The 24,504-nt window shown below is 40.2% G+C and overlaps 1 protein-coding gene across 2 annotated transcripts in view; it reads right to left on the minus strand.

The window, feature by feature from the left end:
• Positions 1-24,504, minus strand: part of SLC35D3 (solute carrier family 35 member D3) — a 277,390-nt gene that overhangs the window by 202,662 nt on the left and 50,224 nt on the right. The gene's annotated exons all lie outside the window — the stretch shown is intronic.

The raw sequence follows: 24,504 nt of genomic DNA on the forward strand, positions 1-24,504 counted from the left end.
TACTGCTGAGACTGAAGATGGCAGCAATGTCTGCCCGTGGCAGATTGGAGGAGCTCCGGCTGCCATTGAAGAAGTCCAATGCCCTACAACAAAGAGATACAGCTTAATTGCTCTGTAGTAGAGCCCATATTAATGAGCGTGACAATTTCCTCAGTTTTCCCATTCTGAGGGCACTTGATCTTCCTTACCCCTTTTCCATGTGAGAGGCCTCGCAGCAGAAGTTGTACTTTTGTCAGTGAAGTAGCCCAAGATAGAGTGCCACTATATTGACTTTTACAAGGTTGAACACTGGAAAGTTGATTCAAAGTGCCTCACAGCGTTACAAGACCTTGCCTGGAGAAAGTGAGATACATCTACCTCTACAGATCATTACTGCAGCCCCAGTCTCCTTTCGGGTAGCTTGAGACCCGAAACAAAGAAATCCAATGGTAGCGTAGCTGACGTGTCAAGATGTGATAAGGCCTTGATGATATTGCTAAAGAGCCTCCACAATAAAGTCGGTTGCCTTCATGCCATAGTTGCTGCAGTCAAGAAATGACTGGAGCGATGTCAACTGATTCAAGTTCATAAAGTTTCGCGAGTGATGTAAACAGAGGAGCCTTGGCATTCAACTGTAAACTATGATTGCATGTTCATCTGCCTAGGTCACAATCTTAAAACTTTCCTCTCAAATGGAAACATAATTTGTCACTGTGCTTTGTCGTGCCAGACTCCATTCCGGTGGAAGACAAGACCAGATTTTTCTTCAGTTATGTTGCTCTACCAAGTGTAGGACATTGACCATAGGGGGGGTTGCTTCTAAACAATTTCTTAGTAATTTCTGTCTGGTACCTAAGCTTCTTGCCTTCCTTTATTAAGCAATGAAACCAATTGTATGGGGGGCTACCCTGGGGCTACACTCGCCTTTGGAAACTGAGTGGTGCTTAGCATTGATCTCCAAAGCTCCTTACGTTCTTCTGAACTTTTCAGAGATCCCCTTGGGCGTCTGGACCAAAAGATGTTGAGACACATCTTAAATTTGTCTGTATGTTTATTGTTGTTCAGAACAGTCACAGTGGTAGTTGCCTCGGGCAGCATGCTGGGGCACTCTTTCTTCGACCTGTGAGCCTGCAAAAATTAACCTGGAGCACGTGCCACCTTACCATGTCAGCACCACATCATCGTGCTTGTAATTGTATCGTAGCCTGGGGTAGTTTGGAGTGCCTGTCCAAAGGCAGCCAACTGTCCCCAAACTGCACTACCCTCGAAGATCTCAAGTACAGAACAATCAGGACATGGAGGGCTACAAACAGGAAAAGTGACGATGCAGAAGAAATAACGAACTTCAACGCAAGCCTCTCAACATTCATCTTACAAGTTGGGAACATTAAGGAAATTCACAGAACAATGAATACAGAGAATTAGGGCCAGATGTATCAAGGCTTTTGCGACTCGCAAATGCCAAAATTCGCAGAATTTCGGCCTTTGCGACTCGCAAACGGCCGTTTTGCATTTTTTCCGATGTATGAAAAAATCGCAATTTAAGAAATCGCAATTATTTGCGATTCCTTATTTTGCCATAGCATTTAAGGAATCGCAAATTACCACCAACTTGTACTTGGTGGTAATTTGCGATTTCTTTTAAAAATGCCCTATTTGGCATTTTTGAGGGTGGCATGAGACAAACATACATGCCCATAGGGCATGTATGTGTGCCACATGCACACACATGTAGATTTCAGGGGTACAGCAGGGTGTTTTTGAGACACCCCTGCACCCTTGAAATAATTCTCAAATTGCGATTAGCAAACTGCGAATTCGCAATTTGAGAATTATTGCACTATCATTCCTATGGGCCTCCTGGCCCATAGGAATGCATTGGAAATTATTCTTTATTTGCAAATTCGCAAAATGCGAATTCGCAAATAAAGAATAATAAGGAATCGCAAAAAAATTGCGATTTGGTACATACATACCGTTTTGCGAATTCTAAATAGCGATTCGCAAAAAAACGCTATTTAGGATTCGCAAAACGGATTCTTGATACATCTGGCCCTTACTAATCTATTTTTAATTAATTCACAAGAGATTCCTATAGATATTCAAGCTCTGTAAATGACACAATAATTTCAGAAAGACCCATGCTCAATGTTTCTCCAAGAAAGACTTCGTACTACCTTCCAGCAAAGGCTAATCTAACACAAGTTCTTTCGTTAAACTAAATGGTTAATTAAGTTCATTCTTCTCATACGAACACGCGATTTTAGCAAAGGAAAGGAATGCTAAAGGCCATAGAGGATTTTTCAAAATGACTGCTGTTTTCTTTTTACAGCAGGATTCCTGTGGCATTTACTTGCTATTAATTAAGCAAAGTGTTTCTTTGTATGGGGAAGGCTAGCCTGCTGTGCCAGCAAATGGTCACTTTACACTTACTGAACAGCTCAGATTTGCAGGCTGCTTAACACTTTCTCGATCTCTATTACTCTATGTACACATTCCCTCTTTCTCCTCCACCTTAATAGCACACAAAGGGGGACATTTTCAATAAAATGTCAGAACGCGCTGTTACTCCGAAATCGGTAACGCCATGCTCCGATTCTTTTTAAATGCAGGGATGCCCCCTATTTACAAAAATACTGCGCACCCCAACATTTCCCCTAGCGCTGGCACTAAAAAAGCAGTCATCCTTGCATCATGTACCAAGGGAGCCTGTGCTGCAAGGACGATTGTTTATGTGCAGGAAGGGACACCTTCGAAGTCGACTTGCTGTGTCTATTTGTGCTGCAGAATACAACATAGAAAGAGCAAAATACGAGGAGAAATTAATAATTTCTCCTTTTGTATCGCTATCCTAAAACCAGGTTTTACCAGGCCTTAGTTTTGGCGCTGCCCCATACTTGTAAATGTGGGGCAGCGTCAGAAAGCAATGCGTGTTGCACAGGAAGGTCTACTTCAACACCCATTGCACGCCCCTTTCACGCTAAGTGAAGCGAGAAAAGGGGCCTTATTTACAAGGCAGTGTTAGGACATGTTAAATGGCTTAACACCGCTTTGTTAATCAAGAGAAGAGGATATCGCCACCAGAACGTCACTAAAAGTGATGTTCTGGTGTCGATATCCCCCTGTAAATATGCCCCAAACATTTCTCCAAAGTGCTCTAAGTTGGCTGACCCTGCCATGGCGAGGAACTGGCAAAGTTAGAAAATAGACATTGAACTAGGGCTCTAACAGGCCCTCAATTTTTGTCATTCATAGGTTCAAGATAAAAAATCCTACTTCATGCGTATCACATGCTAGTGCTGTATCTCAATGCAACCAGAAGTTTCTTTTGTGACACGTGGACTAAGTGACTTTATAGCTTTTCTTGCCGAATAAAGGTACTATACAAACTGTTAAATTAAATGTCCTGCTGATACTGATTATACTTAGTCCAGTGAGACCTCATTTATGAATTTTTCAAATACAGGATGCTATTTCACCTTTATTAAATACATAGGCAACGTTTCCTGTAAAAGCATCTAAAGCCACACCCTTGTTTGAGCCCGTCGCCTTTTTCATCCCAAGATAAGCACAGCTCCTCCTCCACCCACCAAGTTCAAGTCACTTGACGGGTTGCCACCTTTCTCAGGTAACAATACCGTCCATTTGTTAACATTTTGCTACTCTAGAAGGTCCAAGCACTGATAGGTGGAAAAAGAAAGCCTCTAAAATTCTCCCATACCAATTACCTCTTTGCTTGCTGTAATAATCAATTAGAAACTATTTACACAGCACTCAAGTTCTTTTTAAGTGATTTCGTAAGCTTCAGGTTTAGCTTCAGTTTTCCTGTGCCCCAGATTGCAGTAAACCAAAGACCAGTAGGTGGTAAGGAGGAAGACTAGTGTTGTCTCTTTCTAACATTTAAAAATCGATTTTCCCTGTCTTTGCTTGTGGTTGTTATAGTTTAATAGTTGTAGTTTTAACCTTCCCATGCTTGCATAATTGGTCACATGTTTTGTGTTTAAACGTGTGGATTTTACTTGCCTGTGACTGGTTTTTACTTGCCTGTGACTGTTTTTATTAAACCTGTTGAATTGTGGGATTTGCAGTCCAAAATCTGTAGTTTTTTCCCTCTCATTCCCCAGCAGGCCACCATCCCTCGGAGGGCCAGCCATTCCCAATGGGGTCGCATATTGCGAGTGCCTCATGAATATTGATGAGGCTCACATTTTGCGACCCCATTGGGAATCGCAATCAGTGTCTCAGACACTGTTGTCCATTCGAAAGTGCGACTCGCAAATTGCAACTCCCAACAGAGCGCAATTTGTGAGTCACAATTTGAAATGGTAGTACATCTGGCCCTAAATGTGCAAATAAAGAATTCTATAAAATAGTCAATGAATTTTGTAAACCAAATTGCCTAGAAGGAACTCATCCTGTTGCTCAAGATTTCACAGACAAACTGGCAAATCATTACACGGACAAAGCAGACACTTAAAACAGAGACAAAGCACCAGCACGAACCCTTTTATAAAACAACAATCCTAGAATACTCTAACCCAGCCTCTTTGTTCCTTCCAACACATTTCATAAGATTAATTTATGAACCTGGTCAAAGCAAGCAGGTTTGCCGGCAGCCCTTCTAAACCGTGTCTACCGCAAACTTTCAAGACAACTCTTCTGGCAACCTCTACTGTCACTCCAGTAAGAAGAATCATCAACAATTCCTTAACTACCGGAATATTTCCAGAAGAACTCAAAAAGTCATACATACGCCCTTTACTGTAGAAAACAATTCTTGGATCCATTACAAATGGGCCTTTCCTGGGCAAACTGATAGAAAGAGCCGCGTTCGCCCAGATGTCACAATTCATTAAAGAGATTGCCATAATTTCAGACTACCAAACAGGATTCCATCCGGAAAGATGCACAGAATCTGCCCTCCTTGCCATCTACGATGACCTGAAGAACACCGTTGACCGCAATGGGGTTGCTGTGCTACTCATCTTGGACCTCTCGGCTGCCTTTGACACGGTTGACCATGGCACTCTGATACAAGTACTCTACAAAGCCGGCATAGATGGGACTGCTCTAGATTGGATTGTGTCCTACCTACGAAACAGAACTAATGTCATCCATACCCCACCTTTCTCTTCCAAACCATAATCCACAAAAGCAGGGGACCCTTGAGGCTCTATCATCTCACCCATGCCTTATAAAATCTACATGAAGTTGTTACCGGTACTGATCAATCAATTTCTCCTCACGTGCTATAACTTTGCAGATGACACACAAATACTCCTTCAACTGGATTGCCCCAAATACATTTGAAACTCACCAATTTTCAGTTTTCTCAGAGCCGTGGATCAATGGATGATATACAATATCCTCTGAGCACACACCCACAGTTCACATGTATAGTTCAAATATATATTTGGCAAGTAACTCCAGTCCTCAGGAGTCAAATGGGTAAGTATACATTCCCAAAGTCAATGTCAAAAGTCAAGCTTCCAGTATGAAAAGTCCTTGTAGTTTATTCCATAAAGTATTCAAGGTTGATTACAACAGCCAACACGTGTTTCGTCGTGTACTATATAATACCTCGACTTCTTCAGGGCTGTATTCAAACAAAACATATCCCACAATCATTATAAATATTACATGTAGGTGGCTATAAAGGTGGGACAGCACCAACCACCATCTGGTAAGATAAAAGCCTGCAGAGTGAAAAAGTTAGAGGTAAGAAAGAAAATAGTAATGCCACTCCAGTTTAAATGTACACCCAAAATGTGAAAAAAGTCAGAACCCTCAAACCAAGAAAATAGTCATGGTATGAGTAATATATCACCTCCGAATTTTACAGTTGTCTTTCACTATAATACGGTCCTCCCAGCATAAATCAATGATCTGTCTTTAAAACAGAGGCATATCGAAAATCTTATATTCTTTTAACAATCTCTCTAATATCCGTAGAATAACCAAATAGTCCACATTTGGTTTCAAACAAAATTCCTAGCCAGCTTAAATTATAAGTTTCACCCCCTATGTTATAATTCAATCAAATTTTACCTTAGTGTTCTCATCTGATCCAATCCAGCACTAGCTTACAATGTTCAAATTTTCACTCATCTATCTGCATCCACTGAAATCAAAATGAATATATGGCACTCAGAATATTCAGCTGGAAAACGCTAGACAATATAGTGTAATCTAATACACTTACCCAGTTTCTATTGTCTGGTGTGTTCAACAAAAAATATGTCTTAGGCATCACTTATCCACTATGCTATAAAAAGCAAAATAGTACATGTCATTCCCCAATTTAAATTCCATGTAGCACAGTTCAAACATATTGCCATGTGGTAAGTATATACATCTCACCAACCTCACTGTATAATGTTCAAAGTGTACCTCCACTCATAATTATCTCACCTCCGTTAGCGGTCTGTCTATACACATAATAACCCCCAACGTGAAAGTCTCTATCTGTAAAAAAGATAGGAATGCTTCAAATAATACCATTCACATATGTACACATCCAAAATCCAAAATCTTATGAAACTGCATAGACTTACCCACGGTCTACCAATAATATACTCGGCACAGGGTCGTTATCTTCTCAAAATTCAATATGCGGCTGTCTATGACAAGATAATGCCAAAGGTCAAAGCCCGTAGTCAGAAGGGTAGAACTCATAATATTTAAAGCTCTCCACCACTCACCAAAATTTCACTTCCTTCCCGTTTCACGATCACCTACAGACTGTAAATAGTATCTTAGTATTTGGGTTATATTAGTATGCTAGTAAAGCTCCCAGCCTACGAATCCTATTGTTTACCTGTATTACGAGCAGTCGAAGCGTGTCCAATATCCTCCGACGTTACCAAGCACTGGCGTCTAGCATCAGCGCCATCTTGGAATGTCCATATATAAGGATATAAACGAGCACCATCTTGTAACATGTTCGTACCGCTTCGATAAATGTACTCGGGTGCCTCAACGTATACGGGCGCCATTTATAAAACATGTGCAAATAACAAAACGGGCAACAGTATATAACTCGAGCCTATGTCACTCCGGTATTGTCAGCCGAAAGCTTCATCAAAATTTAATACCAACGTTTGAAAACTAATTATCAAGATTTCGAACAGGCAGCCGCAAAATTATTCGTAGATCTAAATCAATATCCCTATTCTCCGCCGTAAATTCCGGGATAATGTACTATTGTATTCCTGATTTCCAATTAAATAGGGCTCAAATCACAACCCATATATGCATACATCATGTCCCATAGGCATGGGTGAGTAGGATTAATGAAGGATAAATGGTAGTCAGTTAGCCAAAAGAGAGGCAAACGAAAGTGCAAGATTATCCTAACTACTCACTGTTATTCAGTATAGAGCATAATATGAGTATAGGTAAAGCGAAATCATACAATTTTCTTTAGAAGAATATAAGATTTTCGATATGCCTCTGTTTTACAGACAGATCATTGATTTATGCTGGGAGGACCGTATTATAGTGAAAGACAACTGTAAAATTCGGAGGTGATATATTACTCATACCATGACTATTTTCTTGGTTTGAGGGTTCTGACTTTTTTCACATTTTGGGTGTACATTTAAACTGGAGTGGCATTACTATTTTCTTTCTTACCTCTAACTTTTTCACTCTGCAGGCTTTTATCTTACCAGATGGTGGTTGGTGCTGTCCCACCTTTATAGCCACCTACATGTAATATTTATAATGATTGTGGGATATGTTTTGTTTGATTACAGCCCTGAAGAAGTCGAGGTATTATATAGTACACGACGAAACACGTGTTGGCTGTTGTAATCAACCTTGAATACTTTATGGAATAAACTACAAGGACTTTTCACACTGGAAGCTTGACTTTTGACATTGACTTTGGGAATGTATACTTACCCATTCGACTCCTGAGGACTGGAGTTACTTGCCAAATATATATTTGAACTATACATGTGAACTGTGGGTGTGTGCTCAGAGGATATTGTATATATTGCCGCTTCTCATGGGAGCCATTGATGTAGGATACGCATCATTTCTCTAGAGGCACCATTTCATGATTGTAATTTGTGTATAAATTTGTACCCTGATAGTAAGGTCAGTGCGCCCATAATTGGTTGGTATCCCCACTTTTCAGGATCAATGGATGACTTTGAGCCATCTCAAATTGAATGCTTCCAAAACAGAAATACTCATGTGTGGCGATTGGAAACATTATGACCCACTTACCGCCTGGCTTGATGAACTGGATCACCACCTAAAGTATCGAAGGAAGTAAGAAACCTCGGAGTGACTGTGGCTCCAAGCTGTCGATGAATGCCCAAGTGGACAAACTAGCGAGATCAAGCTTTGGTACTGCAAAAACTATGTGACTAATCTTCCCCCGTTTGGGATTTCCACACAATGTCCAATCTACCATCTCCTTTGTTCTGTACAAACTCCATTACGCCAATAGCCTCTACCACGGATCACCTTTAACTACCGTGAAAAGACTACAATGGATTCAGAACTCGGCTGCCAGACTACTCCTGCATACCAAACCGCGAGACCACATCTCACCTGCCTTGATAGCCCTGCATTGGTTACCGGCTGCCAGAAGATTCATATTCAAGCTGCTTTCTATCACCCACAAAGCGATACATGGAATGAGAGCACTCCTCATCGGGAACAAAATCCCCAAACACATTCAACAAAGGAATCTTCGCTCTAGAGTGGCACCTCGCCTCAAAATCTCAAGACACAAGTAAAAACCATGGTTGGCACATCCTTCTCTGTTCAAGCAGCCAAACTATGGAACTCTTTACCCCCCCCCCCCAACATTAGATCCTTGGACAACCACCTTCTCTTCAGAAAACTACTCAAGAATTGTCTCTTCCCCACATAAGCAACATATGTAAACAGAAATATACAGCATATCCCTCTGTATATAAGCATTTATTTGTACTATGGATATGTGTGTACCTATATATGTGTATTGCTTTGTATAAAGATGTAGAATAATTATGTTTAACAAAAAAAATAACAACACTTGAAAATCAGAGTTTACCTAATGCATCTTTAATCTACATATACTTACTTCCTCTATGCATCTATATACCTTCCATGTACTTGGATCTATATATTTATTACTTTTTTCCTAAAAAAAGCATATTCAATGCACTACCCTATTTCTCATCCCATGCCTCTATCAGTATATTTATTCTACATATACTTACCCCCTTTATGCATCTATATACTTTCCATGTACTGATAGATCTATATATTTATTACTTTCTTCTAATTCAGCATATCCAGTGCACTACCCTATTTCTCACCCTAAATCTCTCTCAATATATCTTCTACCTCAACTCTCCGACTCATTTCAAACCTCATTTTACTACGCTTTCCAATGCACTACCCTATTTCTCACCCTATACCTCTATCAATATATCCTCCACATCCACTCACTCATTTATTCCAAACCCCATACCACTACTATGATCCCAAAAATACCCCTTTCTAGACTCTCCCCTACTCTACCCCTCCTTGCATCATCCAACACCTATTTTACTATACCGATCATGCAAAACAACCCTTTCTAAACTCCTCCCTCTGATTCTTTCCCTCCACATCCCTTTTTACTCATACCAAGCCTCCTCCTATTGCTATCAGCTCCAAAACAAAAACAAAAAAATGATAAATCCTTCCCTCTTCTATCCCCCACTATCCTTTTCAGTCAAAATAACAGACTAACATGTTCAATTCTCAAAATGTACATTTTACTATACTAATTCACCACTACTCCAGAGTAGCATGCTACTAGCCAAAAAACAGCTTCAACACATCATCAAGGGTAGCCATCACTATATAACTGCAATCCTTTTTCCCTCTTCTATCCCTCTGCTACTTAACTCTATCTAAATAACTGAATAACATATGCACCACTCAAATTGCTTTCATATTTCACTATACTAATTTTCAACACTAATCCTTTATGGGTTCCGGAGTAGTGTGCTACTCGCCAAAAAAGCACTTCAACATCCTATCAGGGGTAACAAGCGCTATATAAATACAAACCCTTTTCCCTCTTCTATCCTTCCTCTACCCTTCTCAGGCCAAAGAGTGAAGTCCAGCTGTTTGGCAGGGGGGACGGCGCCCCCCACCCCCCCCCCCCCCTCGCCAAAAAAGCACATCAACATCCTATCAGGGGTAACAAGCGCTATATAAATACAAACCCTTTCCCCTCTTCTATCCTTCCCCTACCCTTCTCAGGCGAAAGAGTGAAGTCCAGCTGTTTGGCAGGGGGGACGAACCCCCCCCCCCTCCCCCCCCCCCCCCCCCCCCCCGGTAAAATAAGACGGGGGACGCAGTCCACCCGCGTGGTACCCCGACTCGAGCCCTGTGTGAATGGATGTATGTGTGTGCATGGGTGTGAGTGAGTGTGTCTGTGTATTTGTGCGTTTATGTCCCATCTGCCCCTCTCTCTCCTAAAATTACCGGCCGCCACTGCCGCAATGATTCTCATTGCGGTGATTCTACCCCGAGTGCAGATACTCCCCCACGGCTGTGCGGTCTCCACTACGAGTGCGAAGGCCCTTTGTCAATCAAGCCCAGTAATTGACACCCTTCGTTTCACCACTAAAACTAAGAGCTCCAAAGGCAAGGGTATCCTTGTGGATTTTCTGCAGTTCGATATTGAATGTTCTAAGAACCAACATACATGTCTGCAGATCCCAATTATATAATCAGCTTCTGATTGCAAGCGGCCCATAAATTGCGAGTGGGCGCGTAACTGAAGGTAGATGTCACACCTGAATTTCAAGGTTTTGAGTTTATACACAGGGATTTCATCCGCTAAAAAATGCCAAATCTCCTTGTGAAAGACTAGGGAAATAGGCCTGCTCGGGAACAGTTATTTTCCCAAAACATTCAATTGTCGCTATTTCTTCCGCTCTCAGAATATTTTTTGTGTTTTTTTATGTAGCGCAAACTTGACCTGAAGGTTTTTGCCAATTACGTTACATAGGCACTTTTGGTAGGCACGGGATGATTACGTAATTTGCCCAGAATCACAGGATGCTGAGCGCCCCTGCCGAGACTCGAACGTTCCCCAGCTCCATGATCGGTAGCTCTGGTCGTTAGTCAACACCCTCTCTTTGAATATTGGGGCCCTTTGAACCAGTAATTCTGGAGCAGGAACATTCAGGATTTTTTCCGGGCCACTGGCAATTCAGCCGTAGGTGTAACTTGTGTGTGAAAACAGTGACATGAATTGGCTCCAATGTATTATTCCAGCGGCCACAGCGCGAAGACACCTAACCCATCTGAGTGCAAAAGTATCACGTGTGGACAAACTAAGAAGCAAGCAGGCTGCGGCCTCCAAGGTGTAACGAATGTGTGTGATAAGGAAAACGAACACAAGAGCGAGAGCTTGGCTGCCTGCCAGCTTAAGCTATATGTGCCTGGGGTCGTCATTATAATGATCTGTTTTGAGTAAGTGTAATCTGCCAAGGGATGCGGTTGTTGCAGTTATCAGCCGTGGCTGAGGTAATTTAATTAATTGACCCGAGCTGTGGCATTTGCAGCGTTGCTAGTGTGGGAAGGGCTAGGTCGGTTATGATGCTGCGGTTTTCACTAACTGTAATTTGCCCAGGCATGTGGTGATTTTTACTTTAATATGCCCAGAGGTGTCATATAAATGATCTACTCAGGTTTAAGTTGATGGCAGTTTATCCACACTCTGGTAACTGTTACCTGCCCTGGTGCACGTGGATTGCCTCCACGATTCTGATAACTATAATTTAAACTGATGTGCGTAATTGTGTGTTTTAATGCCTGTCTTCCCACAACGGTTGGGATAACTTTATTGTAGAACAAAACCAGATAGGACTGTGCCATAATGACATACACTGTGGTCGTGTGAAAAGTAACCTTTAACGAGGAAGGTTGGTGAAAACAATATTAGAACATTGGAATATTGAGCGCTTCATTGAAGACAATGGATTGCTAACATTCCAATGTTTGTTCACAGCTGGTGCTGTGAACAAAAGGTCTCATTTCAATCCCCTTGGCCTCCATGAAGCCTTTGTTTTACAAATTAGAACATGCAGCCATCCAGAGGCTGAATGTTCTGATAGCCTTCGAGCCTGCTGTAGTGGGCTCTACCGCCTATTAAAGGCCCACTCCCTTGTTAAAAGCCCTTGCTGGAGTGGGCCTTTAATGGCTGGTAGAGCCCGCTATGGCGATCTCTAAGGCAATAATAATACCCTAGCAACATTTTATAGACTAAACCAAAGGCCCAGCTAATACAAGATTAAAACACCAACCCATCCAACTTCAATCATCTCCAGCACTCTAACCACCCTGTGCAACAATCACTCTGTCCGCATAACCAACTGCTGCTCAGCTAATTGTGCTGCCCCTTTCCTCTTTAACATGTCTCTGCCCCATGTTTGTCCTATTTAACTAGTACACTCTTTCTAATTGCTTTCTTAACAGAACATCACAGCACAACTTCTGATTCCATGTACACCTTGCAAGAGCTGGCCTGCCTGTTTGGGATCCAAGCCAACCCTATTGCAACCCCCACATACAGCCCCAACTGTCCATAAATGCAGGCTTTGGCCCTACATTCCAAAATAACTTCTCCCCAGCAATACGCCCTATGAAAGCACCTTAAGAGGGAGGTTGAAAGGTTGAAAACATATAGACCCCCTTGGAAGTGCATTGAAAAGGCAAAAGAGGAATCCTTTCCATACGCCCCCACATCTAAACCATTTTTCAAACTACTTGTGTTCTCTAAACCCAGTGCTTCCCAAACTTTTTAGCACCACAACCCAATTTTTTATTCTTCATATTGGTATCACTATGAACTGTACCTAACTGTTTTTATCTTTTTAAAACCTTAATAAAATTATCGAACAGAACTATAAATCTTTGCGACCTACCTTGCATTAAAGGACATGAGGTGGGAGATTTTTTATGTAACTAAAGGATCCTGTCATTTACACACAGCACATTTTCCATTGAAATGGCCACTAACTACAGATATAATTATACTGCACACAAATTATGAGTGTAAATAGGTTTTTAATGAATATTTGTTATTTGTGCATCACCAAGTAAAGTGTATTGATTTTTTCTGATCCTATTAAAAGCTGTGGTTTTATCACACTTCATAATTACAAAAAATATGCTTAATTTTTGCTTTTGTAAATGCTGAATGTGTACAGTTCATTTAGAGGTATTTACGTTTTGCTGTGTGTGACAAATTACACCCTGCAGCCTTCCTATTCACACTCCATGTACCCCAGCAAGATTGTCACATATTTCACTTTACTTTTCATTCTCTGACTTCAAAGTGAGAGGAGTTTGTAAACACCACGGCCCATGTTAAAAAAAATAAGCAGCAATTTGTCACAAAACATAACCTGACATTTGACCTCTGTCTTCAAAGTGCAGCAATTGTGACAAGATAATTGCAGAATGTAAAGGCATCTTTATGTATTGCTTTTATTTTCGCAACCCCAAAAAATCTGCTTGTGACCCAGTTTGGGAAACACTGCTCTACACTAATCCTTCTTTACCCTCACTCCTGGATTGCACCATCGGCTGCAATGTCTGGGAAGAGATTGTGTTGGCCGTGCCCCCACCTCCTAGGACAGCATCCAGCAGGCCATTGCAAACTTGATGATAATGTGCAAAAGACAGCTTTAATTAAAGGATCTGAGTTAACATCAATAGTACCCTGGCAAATTCATTCACACCAAACCAAAAGCCTTATTAATACAATCCAGCACCAAAATCCACTCATCAACACCTCCTGAACATAAACCACTCAGACCAATAATTCTTTCAATTGCTGTCAGCACCGTTAACCAGCTGCTGTCTGGCTAACTGTCCTAATGTTTTTAATATGTATTTCCCACATGCTGGTCCACTTTCTCCCTTCTTCTTTCAAATTCCAGCCTTTCCAGAGCATCACAGCCGTACTGAACCCGCCCTCCCTAAGGCCCCGCCTCCTAAACTGGCTGGTCCATTCAGGGTTCAAGACAACCCTTCTGAAATACCTCAAATGTGAGACAAAAGCTCCAACTAGTAAAACCTCCACTGGCTTTAAGCATGGGCGAATTTTGCGAATCTCGCGTTTGCGAATTTTGCGGATTTGCGAACTCGCAATCCGCAAAATCCGTGAATTCTCGCGAATTTGCGGATTTTTTTTTTGTGTGTTCGCGCGGGTTTCTGCCAGTTCGCGAGGGTTTTGTACAATTTCGCAAAACGCAAACTTACCTGTCGGGTCGCAAGTTTCGCGAACTTGTTGTTTCTACGTGTCCAGCCTGTTTGGGACACTCTTCTTCATCACTGCCACTCTCTGTCACCACTGCCACTCTCTGACTACTCATGCCACCCTCTGGCCCACCCATGCCACCCTCTGTTTCATCACAGCACCCTCTGGTTGTCCAGTCAGTGTACATTATTGTGGCAACGCAAGCACACCTTCCCTGCCTCAAGTGACCTGAATTAATTTGGGGCTGATTAATGTGTCACAGAATATTTTTTTAGCTGGCACCTGCTTCCTTAGTGCTTCCTGATTAGTGATCTTTTGTACTTGCTAAGTGCTTTCATTGTTGCAAAATTAGTTACAACACCTGCCTTGCCCCAACTGACAATAATGAATTAGGGGCTGATTAATGGATTTGAACTTCCAGCCTGGCTCCTGCTTGTCTCCCTTAGCTGTAATTCAGGACCTTTGTGGCATATGTGTAACTATTCTGAGGTTCAGAGCAGGGTCACATAATAGTTGCAACTGGCAACTGAACTCTGGAGGGGCCCCTCAGGAAGCACTACAGGAAATGGCTACTAATGATGAGCCTGAACTTTTGAACCTGGTAAGTAGTTTCAGTTTTGCTAAGATCGTATTTCTGCAATTTTGCGCTTATTCGCGGGGCGCGAAGTTGTACTGGGAAGCCGCGAACTCACGCGAACAGTGCGAGCAAGCCATGAAATCCGCTGCTCGCGGATTTGCGGATTTTGCAGGAGATTCGCGAATCTCGCGGATTGCGAATTTACCGAAAATCCGCAAAATCCGCGAGCGAAACGGATTTTCCGCCCATGCTTAACTGGCTTTTTCCTCTGCGACCCATTCATTGATTTTACTCTTCCTCCAGTGTTCTCTTTCCTCCTTTTCTCATTATCCCCTTTCACCTCAACTGTCTTGCTTTTCATTATTTTAATCCCTTCAACCCAGCAGATTACCCTAATTTCTTTGAAGCTCCACTCCACTTTATCGACGGTATACGCTCCACCATTTCTGTACAAGCTCCCCAACAAAGACTCCTTCTGCTCAGTCTTCCTACAAACTCTTTTCTTTCCAGATCCTTTTTTGGCCTCAACATTCTAATCCCTTTCAACTGACCCAAGCATTATGCCCCACATATGTATTACTGACTCAACTGGACAACCTTTTAAATGCAGTTCCAGTAAGAGTATTGTATTGAGGTAAACAAAAAAGTGATGGTAATTAATTGGGGCCACATTTTACCCCATGAGATTAGACCCAGCCATATGCAAATCAGCCTTGGTACTGCTTCATTAGGACCAGTCCAGTCCAAACTGCCAAACTAAGGCCTCTCGGAAACAGAACACAAGCAATTCAAGACCAGTTTTACCCTAGCTGGGATTCTTAGATTGGGTGCAGCTTCGTTCCAGGGGCACAGTAAGCATCGGACTCATATCTGGGCATACCCGCCATACATAAGCAACAAAAATGTGATAAGTAGAATACTTCAATTAATCTCAACCACTGGTAATTACTCTGGCCGCATCCGAGCCCATTGTGTTTTTTTGCCCATGGTGCCACCACTGATTAAACCTGGCTATTTGGGAACATAGTTGCTCTACGACTTTGTGCCTTACAGTTGCATGCTGTTTGGATTGGTGCCATACAACTCCAACAGACCTATGGTGCTCATGCGCTCTACAAATGGATTTAGAATAGCATCAATATGTAGCCACGATGCAGCAGTCCAACCCCATAAAATGGCCTCCCTGTTTTTTACCTAATATCACATGCACTGAGCTACCTCAACTTTTAATGCTGAATAAGGAATGGCACTTCCCATGCATTGCTTTCTACATCGATGTTTTACAATCAATGTCGGCACTGAAAGCCTCTCAGTACTTATCAAACTACTGCTGTTACCAATGCATTTGCCTTTCCCATAGTCAGTGGTGAGCCTCTAATTAAGCTTTTTAAAATGCTCCAGCACCTCCCTTCCTTCTACCTCCCTCATGTGTCTAATAAAGACTACCCCGTACAATGATATTTATTTTCTTGTAACAAAAACCCATATAAAGCCACTGCAGAAAGCAACCAAAGTTATCCAGCCACTCCAAGTCTCTGAAGAGCTTGTTTCTAAAGTTTTAACATGCATAAAGTGGCAGTTCAGGGTAGAGTGAAGTGGCATAGCGTGGAGTGGTGCAGGGTAGAGTGAATTGGCGTACAGTGGAGCAGAGTAGAGTGCAGTGGCATAAATTAGAGTGGCATAGAGTAATTGCGTAAAGGGGTGTAGAGTGCAGTGGTGTGGAGTGGATTAGAATGGCATACCTAGGATTGTCAGAGTGCAGTGGCATAGAGTGGAGTGGTTTAGAGTAGAGTGCAGTGGAATAGAGTGTAGTGATGCACAATAGATTAGCTTGGCGTACAGTGGATTGTCATAGAACGCAGGGGCGTAGAGTGGAGTAGTACAGAGTAGAGTGCAGTGGAGGAGAGTACAGTGTTGTAAAATGGAGGGGTGTAGAGTGGAGATGTAAAGAGAAGAGTGGAGGAGCCTAGACTGGAGTGGTGTAGAGTGCAGTGGCGAGGAGGAATTCTGTGGTGTAGAGTGGAATAGAGTGCATTGGCATAGAGTAAAATGGTGCAGAGTAGAGCGGTGTAGAATAAAGTGCTGTAGAGTGCAGTGATGTAGAGTGGAGTAGTGAAGAGTGGACTAGAGTGCAGTGCTGCAGAGTGCAATGTGTGGTGTAAAGTGGAATGGTGCAGAGTAGAGTGCAGTGGCATGGGTGTTGCAGAGTAGAGTGGGTTGGGGTGGTGTTAAGTGGAGTATGTATAGTGTGGTCGCATACTGTCAATACAGACAACACATTTTCAATTGAAATCACCATTACATTTGTACAGTCATACAGTTTTACTAATAAAACTATACAGCGCACAACCGGTGTCTGGAAATACCATCATATAGTGTGCAGATTTGCTTTGATCGTATTCAAGAATTTTTTCCAACACACTTCAGAATTATTGCAAAATGTGTTTCATTTGTGCTTTACTAATTCTGAAATACTTGCACAGTTCATTTAAATGTTGCTGTGGGCTATTAAAAAACCTTTCCTCTACCCCAAGTATCCAAGCAATATTGTCACATAAATTCTCTCACTTTGAAGTCAGAGAAAGAACAGTAAACATCAAGCTCCCTCGGAAGACAGAACCTGGCATTTTACATCTGTTTTTGAATGCACTGCAAACATAACAAGATAAGAACACGATTTAAAGGCCTGTTTACAGAAAGGAGCACAATTTACAAGGAATATGTAGTGTGAAAAGTTGTTGCTCCTCAGGAGAAACGAACTAAACAGTTGTGGCAAATTACATTGGGGGGTGGGGAGGGGCGCAAAAAATATACACATAACAAATACAGATAATACACATATAACATACAGATATATACACGTATACACATAACATATACACATAATACACATAACCAATGCACAATAATATACACATTAGCATAAATATGAACACACAAAAATCACTTACTTACATTGCCGTTCGATGTTCTGCAGTGCTTCTTTATTGTTCTCTAGCACGTACTCCGAGCGCGAAGCCCACAGCCAACTCTCCCATCCAATCAAGAGGCTGTTCTACAGTGTCTTGATTGGCTGGAGCCTGCTAGCTCCACACTCTAAAAGGCACTGTAGGCCTGTGCCTGCTCTCCAACCCAGCTGTCCAAGGCTTCTGGCTTGGTGAGGTTTGAATTGCGCATGTCAGTTTGGCCGTAGCAAGGTAGCCGGCCAAACCAACATGGGCAGTACAAACTTAAGTGGACGCACTGGCCCCTCCCTGCGCTTACACTCTGTTTACTAGCAGGAAGTGTCAAAAATAACATGGTAGTAAAATAATTATATTCCCATTTCATTTTTCATGCCCAGCAGTGTGGGGGGGCAACGCTCCTCCGCTCCCATTGAAGGGGAACCTGGAAAGCCTAAAACAAATAAAGCCTACAAACAGAAAGCCAGAAAATGTGAGTTACAAACCACAGAGCCAACGGAAAGCAATAAGCGGAATGTATTCCCAGGGAAGCTTTCTGAATGTCCCCAAGATGTCATTGGCAAACCAGACAGCTTTGCTGACTGGTAGGCTTTTACCTAAAAACTAGCCTATTGTTGCATCTCAACATCCCTGCCATGTCGCCAGACTCCCCATGGTTGTTCCCCACAGACTCACCCCCACTCAAATAACCAAAGGTTCATTCTGTGCACAAGATCAATCCACTTCCGTGCCTCTGAGAGGTCCAGTGCTTCATATTCAGCATCCCCCACCCCTCAAAGAACAATAAAACTGTAGTATGTCCACCCCCTAAAAAACTAGATTGAAATGGGCCTAAACCTTCCTAGTCCTCTACTGCTAACTGCAGCATCTTCGGCACCCATACAGGCATAGCTACTGCCAAGCTCATTATCCAAACCACTGAGCTCCCTCTGGGTCTGATAACCTCTCAGAACCTCCCTCAAACCTCCCATAACATTACTGCTGCAACTTAATCCAGCAAAAAAGAGGCTGCATATGGGCATTAGTTCTTAGCACATATTCACCCTATTCGCATCCCTAATTCCAGGAGCAGTTTTCCTTTACCATCAGCACCCTCTTGAGTTTGTGAAACTTCCATGCGTCAGGGCCATTTCCTTCCAAAATCCTCCTTAATAGACTGAACCACCTACCCTCTACTAGGATCTAACTTTGAACAAGGACTTACCTCTTTCTCCCTTTATATGTTTAGTTCACCAACCCTCAACCCACCAATTTCATTAAATCTCAATTTATTTATGATCACTGCTGTATAACATGTTATCTCCCATGGTGCCTCAAGCTAGGGGCCCATGTTGGGTGGCCGTTCATGGCATTCCCATAATCTGCACACAAAGTGCAGCCATTCACCCTTCTTTCTTTTTTCCATCATGTACCTTCCCTACTATCTTAAAATAATGTAACACTCCGTTGTGGGTTGCATCTGCTTACATACCCAATATCCCAAAATGAAATTGCCCATCTTGCATCTGGCTAATTCTCATTCATTCGGTTACATCCTCCTTTCCATATAATTCTATAAAACAAACTGCTCTGGACCACGTCTGCAGTATGTATTGCATGGCTGCAATGCCCATACCCCCTTTTAAATTATCAATGGTTCTCAGTTTTTTTCTAGTTAGGTGATACCCTTGTACTTAATGCAGTGTTTCTCTACAACCTCTTTTGTACTATGGCACCAGCGTAAAACATAACAATAGCCCATATATCCACAACCACCACCCTGTTCTGGCCCTCTACTCCTTTCATGCCAACCTTTACCTAAGGTCTTTATTAAATTCTCCATCCCCATTTCAGAGGCATTGCACATTTCTTCAATTTTTCAAGTCATAGATGGCCATACAAAACTATGCCACAATTTTAGTTCACTTCCACTCTCACTTTATTCTGCTCCCAGCCTCTTCTCACTTTGTGCTTGCACTGCTTTACAGTCACCTTTGCTTTTATAACTGGTATAGAGTCAAAATATCGAGTTTTTATTATCGACTAGACATAATATCGAGTAAAAAATATAGAATAGACATAATATCGACTAGACATAATATAGACTACCAAAATATCGACTAGAAAATGTTAATATCGAATAGAATTGACATAATATCGAATCAAAAATATAGAATGGACATAATATCGACTAGACATAATATAGACAACAAAAATATCGAATTTAAGGTAAGTTAATAATAATGTATAATTGTTGTGTAATATAATTCTGTAGCGGGTTGTGGGTTTATAGGGGAATAGGGTGGGAAGTAATTTAATTATAAATAATTAAATATGTTATTTTATTTATTGGTATGTATTTAAAATAAATTGTCAATTAATTATTACTTTGTAAATAATCAAAATATAATTGGTAATTAATTTTAATTGATAAATATGTTAATTTTAGTAAATTATTTTCTGTAGCGGGTTGTGGGTTTATAGGGGAATAGGGTGGGAAATAATTTAATTATAAATAATTAAATATGTTATTTTATTTATTTAGAATTACATGTTAATGAATTATTAATTGGTAAATAATTAAAATGTAATTGGTAATTCATTTTAATTGATTATTGATAAGTATGTTAATTTTAGTAATTTATTTTCTGTAGCGGGTTGTGGGTTTATAGGGGGATAGGGTGGGAAGTAATGTATTTATAAATAATTTAATATGTTATTTTATTTATTTGTATTTATTTGGAATTGAATGTTAATTAATTATTAATTGGTAATTAATTAAAATATAATTGGTAATTAATTGTAATTGATTAATTGATAAATATGTTAATTTTAGTAATTTATTTTCTGTAGCGGGTTGTGGGTTTATAGGGTAATAGGGTGGGAAGTAATTAAATTATAAATAAATATATATGTTATTTTATTTATTTAGAATTACTTGTTAATTAATTATTAATTGGTAATTAATTGAAATATAATGGGTAATTAATTTTAATTGATTAATTGATAAATATGTTAATTTTAGTAATTTATTTTCTGTAGCGGGTTGTGGGTTTATAGGGGAATAGGGTGGGAAGTAATTTAATATTAAATAATTAAATATGTTATGTTATTTATTTGTATTTATTTGGAATTGGTAATTAATTATTGATTGGTAATTAATTAAAATATAATTGGTAATTAATTTTAATTGATTAAATTATAAATATGTTAATTTTAGTAATTTATTTTCTGTAGCGGGTTGTGGGTTTATAGGGGAATAGGGTGGGAAGTAATTTAATTATAAATAATTAAATATGTTATTTTATTTATTGGTATGTATTTAAAATAAATTGTCAATTAATTATTACTTTGTAAATAATCAAAATATAATTGGTAATTAATTTTAATTGATAAATATGTTAATTTTAGTAAATTATTTTCTGTAGCAGGTTGTGGGTTTATAGGGGAATAGGGTGGGAAGTAATTTAATTATAATTAATTAAATATGTTATTTTATTTATTGTTATTTATTTAGAATTAATTGTTAATTAATTATTAATTGGTAATTAATTAAAATATAATTTGTAATTTATTGTAATTGATTAATTGATAAATATGTTACTTTTATTATATTATTTTCTGTAGTGGGTTGTGTGTTTATAGTTGAATAGCTTGGGAAGTAATTTAATTGTAAGTAATTACATTTTTAAAATGTTTTTTTGAGTCTAATTTTTATTTATTTTTATATTGTAAATTAATTTATTGGTAATTGGTAAATAATTAGTATTAGTAGGTAATTTTTATTATTAGTTAATTTTTATTTGTAATTTTAATTGATTAATTATTATATTTTATAAAATTGTAAAATATTTTAATCATTTTGTAATTGGTATTAATATTTATGTTATTAATATTTATATATGAAGTATTTACTTTCCCTACTATTGCACTCACTGGAGTGGGAATAGTAATGTTTACCCCTACGCTATCCAACGCTTTCCCTACTGTTGCACTCACTGGAGTGGGAATAGTAATTTTTACCCCTACGCTATCCACCGCTTTCCCTACTGTTGCACTCTCTGGAGTGGGAATAGTAATTTTTACCCCTACGCTATCCAACGCTTTCCCTACTGTTGCACTCTCTGGAGTAGGAATAGTTATTTTTATCCCTACGCTATCCAACACTTTCCCTACTGTTGCACCCACTGGAGTGGGAATAGTAATTTTTACCCCTACGCTATCCAACACTTTCCCTACTGTTGCACTCACTGGAGTGGGAATAGTAATTTTTATCCTTACGCTATCCAACGCTGTCCCTACCGTTGCACTCACTGGAGTGGGAATGGTAATTTTTGTCCCTACGCTATCCAACGCTTTTCCTACTGTTGTACTCTCTGGAGTAGGAATAGTAATTTTTATCCCTACGCTATCCAACGCTTTCCCTACTGTTGCACTCACTGGAGTAGGAATAGTAATTTTTACTCCTATGCTATCCAACACTTTTCCTACTGTTACACTCTCTGGAGTTGGAATAGTAATTTTTACCCGTACGCTATCCAATGCTTTCCCTACTGTTGCACTCACTGGAGTGGGAATAGTAATTTTTACCCCTACGCTATCCAACGCTTTCCCTACTGTTGCACTCTCTGGAGTAGGAATAGTAATTTTATCCCTACGCTATCCAACGCTTTCCCTACTGTTGCACTCACTGGAGTGGGAATAGTAATTATTACTCCTACGCTATCCAACACTTTTCCTACCGTTGCACTCACTGGAGTGGGAATAGTAATTTTTACCCCTACGCTATCCAACAGTTTTCCTACTGATGTACTCTCAGGATTTGGAATATTAATTTTTACCCCTATGCTATCCAACACTTTCCCTACTGTTGCTCTCACTGGAGTGGGAATAGTAATTTTTATCCTTACGCTATCCAACGGTTTCTCTACCGTTGCACTCACTGGAGTGGGAATGGTAATTTTTGTCCCTACGCTATCCAACGCTTTTCCTACTGTTGTACTCTCTGGAGTAGGAATAGTAATTTATATCCCTACGCTATCCAACGCTTTCCCTACTGTTGCACTCACTGGAGTAGGAATAGTAATTTTTACTCCTACGCTATCCAACACTTTTCCTACTGTTGCACTCTCTGGAGTGGGAATAGTTATTTTTACCCCTACGCTATCAAATGCTTTCCTTACTGTTGCACTCTCTGGAGTGGGAATAGTAATTTTTACCCCTACGCTATCCAACGCTTTCCCTACTGTTGCTCTCTCTGGAGTGGTAATAGTAATTTTTACCCTCTCACTATCCAACGCTTGCCCTACTGTTGCACTCTCTAGAGTTGGAATAGTAATTTTTACCCCTATGCTATCCAACGGTTTCCCTACTGTTGTTCTCTCTGGAGTGGTAATAGTAATTTTTACCCTCTCACTATCCAACGCTTGCCCTACTGTTGCACTCTCTGGAGTTGGAATAGTCATTTTTACCCCTACGCTATCCAATGCTTTCCCTACTGTTGCACTCACTCGATTGGGAATAGTAATTTTTACCCCTATGCTATCCAACGCTTTCCCTACTGTTGCGCTCTCTGGAGTGGGAATAGTAATTTTTACCCATACGCTATCCAACGCTTTCCCTACTGTTGCACTCTCTGGAGTGTCAATAGTAAATTTAACCCTCTCGCTATCCTACAGAAAAAATATTGTATATGTTTTGCTAATAATATGTATATATATATATATATATATATATATATATATATATATATATATATATATATATATATATATATATATATATATATATATATATATATATATATATATATATATATATTACCTACTGGCGGTCGCCAGTAGGTATATATAGTTAGGATTTTTTTTAATAGGGATTTCTGAAAATTCTATGTTGAATAACTTTGGTGTTGATGGGCGGAATTGGCTGAAATTTCCAGGAAAATGGCACATTTTGAATCTGAGCGTCCCCTGAAAGTTTGGGGGGGTTTCGTCAAGCGGGGGCCGAGAAAAAAGGGGGGTCCCAAAACGTGTTTTTAACATTGAGTTTTGGATAGGGCGGTTGGACTCACTTTTAGCCCGAACGGCTGAATGGATTTCCACCAAACTTGGCAAAATTGTAGGGACTGGTACCCTGATGTGCCTTTGCTATGTCTCAAGATATATGCTCCAGTGGTTTTTCCGAAAATTAACTTTAAAAAATATATATTGGGCTACATTGGGCTATATATATGTTAGAGCCCAAATGTAGCCCAATGTAGCCCAATGTAGCCCAAAGATGGCCACCAGAGACAAAAAAAACCAAATGTAGCCCAAATATCAGCCAGATGTAGCCCAACTATAGCCCAATGACAGGATGTCCCAGAGTGTCCTAAAGAACAACTAGAGCGCTAACAGTCTTACTTATGACAAAAGTATGGCACGCCTGAAGTCATCTTGATTGGAATAAAGTGTTAACACTTAAAACATTTAATTTGCAAAGGAACAAAATGAGGGGGTTCATTTTGCCATAGAAATTATGATTATTGCTGAAGAAAGAAATATTAGGTCACATTTTGAGTGACTTTTCAAATCCTCTTATATTTCATTAAAAAAATTCTGATATGCAGTCTCCCAAGATGGCCACCAGAGACAAAAGAGCCCAAATGTAGCCCAAATATCAGCCAGATGTAGCCCAGCTATAGCCCAATGACAGAATGTCCCAGAGTGTTCTAAAGAACAACTAGAACGCTAACA

Source organism: Lissotriton vulgaris, chromosome 6 (genome assembly GCF_964263255.1).
Source record: "Lissotriton vulgaris chromosome 6, aLisVul1.2, whole genome shotgun sequence".
Taxonomy (NCBI): Eukaryota; Metazoa; Chordata; class Amphibia; order Caudata; family Salamandridae; genus Lissotriton; species Lissotriton vulgaris.